We start from the raw sequence: 11,319 nt of genomic DNA, 5'->3' as shown, positions 1-11,319 counted from the left end.
GCATGGAGCAGTTTTCCTGCCTGTTGACTCTGCAAAACCACAGGAGGCTGCACGCCATAATGAGGGGGAATGTCATCAGTCAGTACCTGGACAGAACTGCCTTAAAGGGTGAACACTGCACTTAGCTGGGCAACTGCAGGTGCAGCAAATGGATGCCCTCCAGGAGAATACTAATGTATCACACGGTGATTTTATTAGATAAAAGGTAACAAATGGATATATTCTTGATATTTTTGGGAACATCAGAGCTTACTATAATTTTAAAATGAGCGTTCAAAAAATTTACTATGATGTTTAAAGGTTTTTAAGCAACAATTTGATGTGAGCCAAAAGTACTAAATGACAATAGATGTTTTTTGTCTTTCTCTTTTCATGGTTGATGTGGTGTTTTTGCTGAATGTTAATTTATATTCTGGTATGGTTTATTTCAGTTGATATTTAATGAATCATTCTCATGTGTCAAGCGTTGGTTAGTGAAGAAAACTGCATCCCCTGCACATTGCATTCAGAGAAAACTTGTAAACTTGTAAGGGCTACTTCGACCCAGAGTCAACAGTAATTTACTGGATAAAAAAGGGTGTCGGCATACTGGCAATAATTACACTGTCTGTAACCCAAATTACTGCCAGTAAAAGTTAAAATATCATTTGACCTTTAAAACGCTACTCACTGTCCAGTTTTGACTCAAAAAATTGGAATGTCACACCCAACATTAAACCAGTATAAAAGCTCACATTTGCAATTTCCTCAATTGTGATCAAATTATTGGTCAAAAGGACACGTGTTCAAATATACACATACTGGAATTTCTACGTGTGTGTGTGTGTGTGTGTGTGTGTGTGTGTGTGTGTGTGTGTGTGTGTGTATGTGTGTGTGTGTGTAGAATTATGAGACTATGTGTCTGGGAATAGGATGAGTTGCTTAGAAGTGTTAGACTCTAATTGCTTTGTGACCATGCATACAATTAGATTATTGATGTCAAGTTCCTTTTTGGCCTTTTTTTCACTGTCTTCGGACCTCTGTGTTTTATTACTGCCATTTATTATGTTAATTAATGTGTATCCAGTCATTTGTTATGTGACTGTTGGGGGGGAAAACACTCTAGTTTGGCTTGACAGACAGGGTGGGGCATGTTCTGTGGTTGCCTCTTTTTTGTCAATTCGAGAAATGGATATTTCTTTGTTCATTTTCTCATTCAATAATCCTTTGAAGTGAGGGCATTTTATAAATTAAATGTGACTGACAAACAAAGAGTGCTTTACATATTGCTCAACAGATTGCCTGTGGTCACTATACATATTCAGGGAGAAATGTTTTGGCACCTTCAGCCAGGGTGGGGAATGGGAGCCGCTCTATTGTCTGTTAATGCTTGTGCTCACGCTTTGGCCTTGACTTCCAGCAGGCACACACACCTTGTCCAAGGTCTCCCAAGGAAAGTTGCCATGGTTGCACAGTCATAAGAGCAAGGTAGAATAGGCAGAGAATTGGAGAGAGGGTGAATGGCAGCGTGTAATTTTCAGAAGCATTGCTTTTTTTTTTTGGAGCGTTCCCTTGATCTGGTTAAAACAAATCTGGATTCTTCCTTTGGCATTCATAGACAGAAAGGGTTGGACCATGTCACTTCAGCAACAGTGAAAAATCCAGCCATGCTGCATAACAGTGCTGTTTGCTTAAGCTTGTCTCTGGTGCTAATGCCCATTCACTGCACTGGCAAAGCCTGTCAGCCTGAAACATGGGCTGTCAGCATGCTGCCCTCTGAAGGGGCTTGCTGTGCCCATTGACCCCAGTGGTTGGCCAAACAGTGCTTGAGAATGGAAGGGCTGTTTTGACAGTGTTATGATTTGACAGGGTAGTAAACAAGCTAGAGGGAGTGAGAGAACACACACAGATACACACACATACTCACAATACACACATACAGATGCTTTAAATGACCTTTTGGGCCTGCTTTTTCTAACTTATTGCAATCATCTGCTTGACATCACACTGTGTATACTTATTTACATTCAATATCTTGACAGAGATAAATTTAGCTTTCAATTAACTATGGGACACAATTACAGTATGCAATTCTGTGTTCCTGTGTAATTCTGTCAAATTTAATTACATTATAACTGCATATGTCACATATATATCCATATAATGAATATGATGTTTCTGACATCTTAATTTCAGTAGTATTGTTTTTATTATAATATTTGTTCTGATTGTGAGCCATAATGGTGTACTGAATGCTGCACCCTACATACTGTACTTCAACATGGGAGGATGCACAGACTTCCACTTTATTACATCTAAACCCAATTCTTTTCATCACAAAGATCTACAGAAATTGACCCTTGAAAGCAATGGTCCAGACCAAGGCATGTATGTTACATGCATGGCATTTACTTCCGATTTCAAGGTAGGCTGTTGCCATGGTGTAGGGGGGGGGGGGGGGCGGTGTGGTGGGGGTTGGGGGTAGGAGATGGGAGCACAAAAATAAAGGTGCTGGGAGCAAGTAAGTTGGTGTTTTTATGGGAGTGAGACAGCCATATTCTTGCCTTCAGAGATTTCCAGATAAAAGGAGAATGAATGCCTCGACTGAGCATTGACAAGGCCACCTGCTATTGCTTTGATGTTCAGCCACAGCTGAAGTCTCACCTGTGCCTCATAGTTTCCCTGAAGAGTCTCACCTGTGCCTCATAGTTTTCCTGTACGTTCTATTCATAAGATCTACTTACTGCATATGCAGGAATAACTGTGCTGTTTGAGTAGTTCTTCTGTGTCATGTGCTGTGGTGAGTAACTGTGCTGTTCGAGTAGTTCTTTCGTGTCATATGCCGTGGTGAATCAGTTTGCTGTTTGAGTAGTTCTTCTGTGTCATGTGCTGTGGTGAGTAACTGTGCTGTTCGAGTAGTTCTTTCGTGTCATATGCCGTGGTGAATCAGTTTGCTGTTTGAGTAGTTCTTCTGTGTCATGTGCTGTGGTGAATCACTGTGCTGTTTGAGTAGCTCTTCCATGCCATATGCTGTGGTGAATTATTCATACGGAAGCAGATAGATCCATTGCTTGTTTTGTTAGAGAGAAATTGCATGTAATTGTATTGCCCATCAGAAATGATGCAGAGGTGACCATGTTTCATGTAATCAATGTTTTAGCAGTATGCGGACATATTCAGCACAACTATTAGGAAATGTAAAGTCTGCGCATTCCTGCAAATAGGTGCAATTAATCACAGACATGTTTACAGTGATATATGTGAGTGAGTCTCTGAAAGTCATATCTGGGTGTCTGTAAATATTCATGAATCCCATTTTATTGCAAGGATTAAAATATATATGAATCCATTGACTGAACATTACAAAGGAGAATTCCCACTGTTGAAAGCTAAGCACTGTTTTGAGTTGCTCTCTTAGCTTTCTGCAGTGATAGCCTGGATTTCTTGCTGACATTGAACTCATACTCTTGCTTTAATTTAGTTTTCACCAAATGCTGCTCTGTTATTCACAAAAAAAGCATTTAAGCATTACAATTGGATCTGTGTGTCATATTATGTAGACCTATTTCCATGTGTATATAAGCTAAAATTCTTAGCTGAACAGTTGTGCTTATAGCTTGCTGAATGCATTCTTGTTGTATCCCTAATTTCCCTGCATTTACATGGCCAAGAAGTACAAAGTGCAGTCACACAGTTGTGGGTCCACATTTTGGAGGGTTTAAAGCAGACAATGGGAGACACTGAAACAAAACAAAAATTGTAATTACAGAAAATAACAGTTTGTCTAGTTCTAAGCCGACTCATGACAGACAATAAGCCGTTAAGCCATTCACGGGGTTGATGACTACAAGACACTTAATAGACTTATTTAATTATTTTCAAGTTTTGGTTTAATTTAATAGAACATTTAAAATCACATGTGAAAGCAACAATAGACACATGTGATTCAAATAAAAAGGTCTCCATTATTTATATTGATTGAGTGTTATTTTTAGCTTTTACCACCTTGTCATGTCTCTGGCAATTTACTGTCTGTGCAATGGCGTTTTGTCGCATCTACACACAGATGCATGTACATACACACCTGCACACACATACTTATGCACAAACATGCTGACACACACACACACACACACACACACACACACACACACACACACGTTCTAGTCTGATTCTGCCTCTACCATGGATATTTTGGGCACCTATAGTCTTGTATGGCTCCCATATGCCTTATTTGTTTATGTAGCCTGCTATATTGTACTTTTTAAGATGTGCTTGCAGGGCATAAACTGGCCTTTTGTTCTTCACATTGTGTAAGTGTTGCTGTCAGACATAGAGCCTCTGCCTAAGCTTCATCTCTCCTTTAGAAGCTGAGGAGCCTGCTCCCTTTAGGACACACCATGCCAGGGGCTTAGACGGCTCCCCTGGTTTGAGACTGAGCATGAGCACAAAAGTAAATAAAGAAGCACTCACTGTCCTTGTGCATCGTCCTCGCTCTCATTCTCTCTGTCTGCACATCCGTTTGCTCCTTTGGGGTTGCATTTATACCACCTTCATTTTCTCCTTCTTTGTCATTTTTTCTCTCATTTCCCTACTTATCTGTCTTTCTCTCTCTCTTTCTCTCAATCCCACTTCCCCCTTCACCTCCACCATCATTTCTCAGGGCCTTTTCTAATTCCCGGGAAGTGCCTCAGCATGTTGAACGCTGTCAGAACTGAATGGGAGTAGATGCAGGTGTGTGTGTATTAGCACATAACTTCTCTCCAAACAACTGTCGGAATTTCTCTCTCTCTCTCTTGCACCTTTTAACACACACTCTATATGTAATTATCTTCTTCTGTGTGTGTGTGTGTGTGTGTGTGTGTGTGGTCATGTACGCTTAGTGAAGTGTAGCCTCTGTATATGTTTATACACATGGTTGACTCGATGGAGGCTAAGCCATGATTACATTTCATTCTGCTTCTCTGAAGTGAAGAAATCAGCGAGAGAGATCAGGAGGGTGGGAGAAAAGGACAAGAGAGAGTGCACAAAAGAGAGAGAAAATGAGAGAGTCTCACATGCTAGCAGTAGCTTATCAGTGGAAGTGTGACATGAGTCACAGAGACGCCACTGTAGCAGAATGAAGAAAGTACAGGAGGTAAACAGGTACCCTCTAATCACCTGTCATAGAGCATCAGAGATGGGTTGCTAGAAGTGTGAAGCTACATAATTATTTTTAGTCTATCTACATCCCCTCTTCTGCTCATTACAATGAATGTGACAGACAGGTTCCAGGAGAGGCAGCTCTGAACCTGTTAAAACCATAGAGGTCATGCAAGAAATGAGCCAAGTTGCATCTGTTTATCATTGCGTTACTTATTTTGTTCCTACCAATTGTTATTTTACATTTGTGGAATTAGTGCAAATTTAAATCTTTAGGCCTAGACCTTGAGGCTGTGTGTTAAGTTTAAAGAAAACTAATGTCTTTGTTGTATTTCTTGATACAGTTTTCCCCACTTGGTGGAATGCGATTAGAGCCCTGCATCGCCATGGGCTTGTATTGTGGACAAAAGTCATGTTGTGCTGGAAAAAATATGAATGACATGAAACATAATAACACAAATGTTAACATTTAAAGTGCTTTTCCAAAATGGAAAGCACTGTTACATGCAAAGGGGATGAAACTGGATGGAGAATGACTTATTCTGTGTCTAGTGGAAATATAATCTGTATAATGTGTTGAACTATTTAAATCACGTATAAATCGTCTTTACTTAAAGTGCTAAGTAAAGTAGCTAGCTAACATGGGTGAATCGCCAATTGTTATGAGCCCAGTTCTAAGTGTTTATAGGTTGATACATTTATTATAAAGAAATATTGTAATGGGCAAAACACCTCAAGATTTGTGAATTTTGATTACTGCTATGGCCAAGCAGCATTGCTATGCCAAGAAGAATTTGTTGAGTAGACTACCTGGGCAACATGATTTGACAATAAATCTCTCTGGAGAAAAAAGAAATGTAACGGTCATAATAATTTGCAAAGTAAAACAAATCAGTTCTTTGCTGGGGAAGAGTAGCATCATAGCCCTCTCCTGATGCTTATATTTTATCTAGACTTCTGCATGCATGCAAGCACCTTCACCCTGAGATAGCTATCATGCGATTCACTTTTGATAGAAACTTATTAAATAATGATGTATTATTAATAAACAGCCTACCACATCACTCAAAAGTGAAGTCATGTTAACTATGGTAATGCTAGAAAAATGTAATTCCGTTGGACACCATTGATCTCAGAGGTGTGCTTTGTGCTCTTGGTCAGGAATGGAAGGGAAATCCAAAGAGTATAAAAAATCATTCCAGTGTTGTGTTCACCTGCTTAATCTACTTGCTTCTTGAATTCTTGATTAAAGCACATTTAAAGAAGAGCAAGGTTAGATTTAACAAAGTTTGATCAGTATTTACCAGTAGTTTGTCATGAAACTACTCTCCTGTCCCCTGAGAGGTTTTAGTAGATAGTAAACATAGTTTTAAAACTTATAGTTCAACCTTAGTTTGAAAAAAAAGCAAAACACGTTGAATCATCGCAACAGTCAAACTCATGTCATGAGCCTTATGTAAGAGTATACGGTAAGAGTATACAGTTAAAGTGGCCCCCTTAGGTGGGCCTCACAGACAGATATGCGCTATAATGTATAAGAATTAGGCATATTGAAGGATAATCTCCTGAGGTACTCATGTAAACCTGCCTCTCTCTTTTCATACCCTATAATAGTTTTCCTCCTCATTTGAGAGAAGCATAACTTTTGGTCTTTGTGATATCATGTCGCTTATATTTGTGCTTTATTCAGAAATAATATTTAGGGGAAGTTATATACCCAGCCTGTAATAACACAAGAATTGTTTAGATTTAGTGAGATTGAAGTTGGACTCTTTAAAATTTGAAAAATTGGCATACTGTTATATCAAGTACTGGCACATGGTTGCCTAATGTCACAGTTGTAGCTATTTAGTGTCTTATCCTCCCTTTGTGCTCAGTTATGCTTTAAACTGCTATTATCATTCAAATGTGAATACTGCTCATTTAGTGTTTAACAGTTTAATTTATTTGGTACCCACAGAGAACCATCACTCTGGGAAATAGAAGCTTTTTGGAAACAAGTCCAGTGTGGCTTCTGCAATCATTTCACTTTGAAATTTATTCACTATAATTTATCAGGTTTCAAGCTGGCTATCTGCCAGAAATACTTTATGTACCCCGCTGCATTCATCTCCCTCTACCCCCACCCCACGCTCATGCTCTCCCTCCCTCACTCACCCAGCCTCTCCTCTCCTGCACTACCTGCCTAATCCTGCCTCTCTCATTTCACAGTCAATGCTGCAATAGATGAATGCTAATAAGATCACTGGAGATTACCTGCTTTTCATTTTTAAAAAGCACCCCCTTCATTTGATCCTTTTATCAGGGTGTTCACCATAGATACAGTAGATTGGGTCCTTTTCTCATTCAAGAGGGTAGAGGGGATAAGAAATGAAGAACAATGAAGGAACACTTTTTATTCAAATATTGACAGTCGATAGGTGGCAGTGCTAGAGTATCTGAGCTGGAGTATTTGATGTTTTCCATTCTGGGTGTATTTCTGTGAAAATGATGGGGGTTGCAGCACTGTACCCACATTTGATTCTCCCCAGTTGAGAATCTGAAGACAAAAAGACATAGGTCAGTTCAGTAACAGAGCCACTTTATTCTGCACACATCTGAGCCCCTGTTGCCTACTGTTGTCAACTACTGTTTGACCAGTGGGTGGTCACATTAGTGTTAATGTTTGATTAGCGCCAGCTCTGTATGTAGCCTCCAGCTGAAGTCCCTCATATCCAGCTCGATCGGTAAACCCTTCAGGGAGGCTTCAATCAAAAAAAAAAAAGGAGGGGAGGGGGGCAGCTATGTACTATCAAGGTGCACCACAGTGAGGTTAGATGAACCCACTGGGCATTGATTGTCACTAACAAACCCAGACATGCTAGCGTGCTCTGGAAAGCATTGTCTGGGCATGGTGTTGCTGCCCCCTGGCACAATACAACAAAAGCACCATACGTCCCTTGGGGCAGGGCCCCACATATTAAACATCATCCAATAAGTCATGCATCAGCCAACCTATGATATCAGCAGAAGAGCTGTCAGCTAACAATACAAAGGTCAAAGGCTTTAGCAGTAAAGAAAATGGCTGCCCAGCAGGTAATGCGTGTCCAGACAGGTGAGACAAGGAAGCACTGAATACTTGGGCTATGACACTTGGGACTTAGCCACAGCTACCTAGCCCCCATGCTGTTAATTTGAGGGTTTTAAGTCTGAGTCTCCATTAGTGCTCACTTGTAACCCATAGGCAAATTAGTGGCTTTATCTGTGATAGGAGGCACTCAGGGCAAATGAAAGAGATCATGGATTGATTCCTAGCATGTGGCTTCATAATTTCAAAGGCTTTAGAACCTGCTTTAACATGGACATTTACAAAAGATGAAAGGCATAGTAACTATAACCACAAAGGAACTGTTTGTGTATAACTCCATCCTTAACAATCAATTTTTAAGTTGTATAAAACTTTTCTCTTGTATCACATTTTAAGCAATATCAAAGTCTAGAAAAATCTTCAATCTCTTCAGATAGTCACAAAGTACCAAAAATCTTCAAACTCACAGTTAGATTCACATAGTCAGTCTCTCCTTCAAAAGTATCTCTTTCAAAAGGGAAAGATGGCTTATGCCCCTCTCATGCCCCTCTCAATTGCTGTAGATATCTTAATTTTTGCTATAGTGGGTCCAAAAATGTTGCTACACTGTGCAATCGTTTCATGGACACTTTTAAAAATAACCAAGCAAAACTTGCAAACAGATCTGAGGAGTTTATGAGGAACAAAAGGGGAGATGTGATAACCAGTGTCAGTATTCATTTTTATATCAGTTTATTTACTTTCTGAAATATTTGACAACACCTAGTATCAAAACCTGTGTGCACAGTAAGGAAGCTAGCTGTCTTGAATGCTCATGTCTCCTTAAAACATCTAAAATGTCTGTTTTTAAGATTGGGGGTCATTAAAGAAGTAATTTACATTTGGGGAAAAAGGACAAATTTGAGAAAAAAAAGTTTATGGTATTAGGTAGACTGCTAAGTTACTGAGATACTGCTGCAAGTAGAAGTGCTAGTGTTAGAGTGATGTCCATTAACGTCAAGACTTTTCAATTGTGTTCATGGGCACTAGTAGTTTTTAGATTGTTAGTGCAGAGATTATAATATTAGAAAGTACACTGTTAAGAAGCACCAAGAAATAGCTGACACATAAAATATTGAATATGGTGAGTGAATGGTTTGGTTTTGATAGTATATATTTTGCTTGAGTCCCATAATAATGTTCAACCCTGGTGAAAATCAAAGCCCATGTGCAGGTAATGCATGACAATACAGACCTTACATTTTATTTTCTTGGTTGGTTATAGTTGATTCCAAAATTGTTGACATGGCATTTAAAAAAAATTGTAATAACTGTTGTATTTTTCACATAGGTAGCCAAAGCAAAATGGTGTTGCATATAAACAAATGGGCAGTTTCACTACAGCATTTGATAAGAGACTAAAAATCTGAAAAACCTGTTCCCCCTTTAATTTCTCCTCGGGTTCTAAATAGCTCTATTTTCTTGTAATTTGGTTTTGAAATGTAATACTTGTGTTTTGTATGTTTTATAAAACCTTACCTTCTAACTTATGCCACTGACTTGTGAACCCATATTTTTCTTGCTCAAACAATGTAAGCAAATCTTATTCTCTCCAGCTGTGTCAAAGCATCGTTGTAAAGCAAATGGAAATGGAAATGAATATCCCTGCACGCCACTTTATAGCTATCAGGTGCAGTTTAGAACAAACAAGAAATAGGATAATTGAAACCTTAATCAAAAAGGGGGACTTAACTGTCTTTCCATTCTCATGCTGTGAAACCCACTATCTCTCACAATGACGGATACCAATTGCCCCCAAACATTTCATCACTTTCTCATTCATAGATGTGGATTGGATCCGTTTTCTGTTTAAGCCTTCCTTTTCGAAAGCTGTCATATAGCCTCTTATCGGCCACTCAATCCTCCTGTTGCTCTAAGCGCCTGTTTTAAGCCACAGCTGTGTGATTAAATTCTGCTTTTAAAATGTCCCCCTCTGTGCAGTTAAGGACATAAGGCCACAGTAAACCCCTAGTTCTGCTAACCAGTCTGGGGGACAAGTCCAAAGGCTTGGCTCTGGCCAGTCAGGAGGGTGGCATGATCCCTCATAGTTTTCTTTCATTCAGACAAATCCCTGCACAAAGACAAAAAGCAGTGAATTTGTTTTCAACTGTGGGTTATCATTTGACATCTGAATGCTGGTCATTAATTAGCCTTCACACTCCTGTGGCATTGCAGAGGTTTGGGACCAATTCTTTACAATCAAACTGACAACATTTCCTCAAATAACCATAAAGATAAAAGAATGACTATAACCAATTTGACAAACCTTGAAAAGACTCCAGGTGAAACAAGGCCAATTGTTTCAGTCTCATTCATTTACTTAACCAACATTCATTCCCTCTAAGCTAACTCTGTTCCAAGCTTATGTCAGGTTGACCAATAGGCTTATTATTTGAGAAATAGTAATAATTAGTCATCCCGGAATTAGATCAGGGTGCACACTTAGCAGACACTACGAGTTTCTTGTAGTCATTATTTTGTGCAGTATGACACTGAATGCATTGATTAACCATTATACATTTTACATTTGCGGGTGGGGTTCCAAAGCATGACATAAATTAATTTAAATAAAACATTTGGAAATCTTTACCAAGTAAGAATCTCCACACTCAAAAGGTCTTAACAGTCATGGTCTGGACAATTTGTTGATGGCCATTCTCTGTGTTACTTAACCACACAAGTTAAAAGAAGCTGCATAGACAGGTTTGAAAACACATTAATATCAGCTTGCTGGCTGATGCCCTGATTAACTTGTCATAACTCACCTGCTCCTGTAATCTATATACAGTCTTTGTCTGCTTTATCTACATATTGATTTATCCTTCAGCACTGCTATCAGTTCTCCTGTAAAGCATCCTTTCATCCATCTCAGGAGCTTTAATTTGGAGGCTACTCCATCTTTCTCCTGACACCGCTTAATTTCCCATAGTGCTCTATTTTATCTAGAACCAACAGTGTGTGTGTGTGTGTTACATGCTGGTATAACTATACATACCCATCCCACCACCCCATCTTCACCCCCACACACACTACCCTAATCTCTTTGAAGTCCAGCAGAATCAGAATATGGAGCGCCCCTGTGCTCATGAAGT

This window comes from Electrophorus electricus, chromosome 3 (genome assembly GCF_013358815.1).
Source record: "Electrophorus electricus isolate fEleEle1 chromosome 3, fEleEle1.pri, whole genome shotgun sequence".
Classification (NCBI taxonomy): domain Eukaryota; kingdom Metazoa; phylum Chordata; class Actinopteri; order Gymnotiformes; family Gymnotidae; genus Electrophorus; species Electrophorus electricus.
This window is presented reverse-complemented; position numbering follows the sequence as displayed.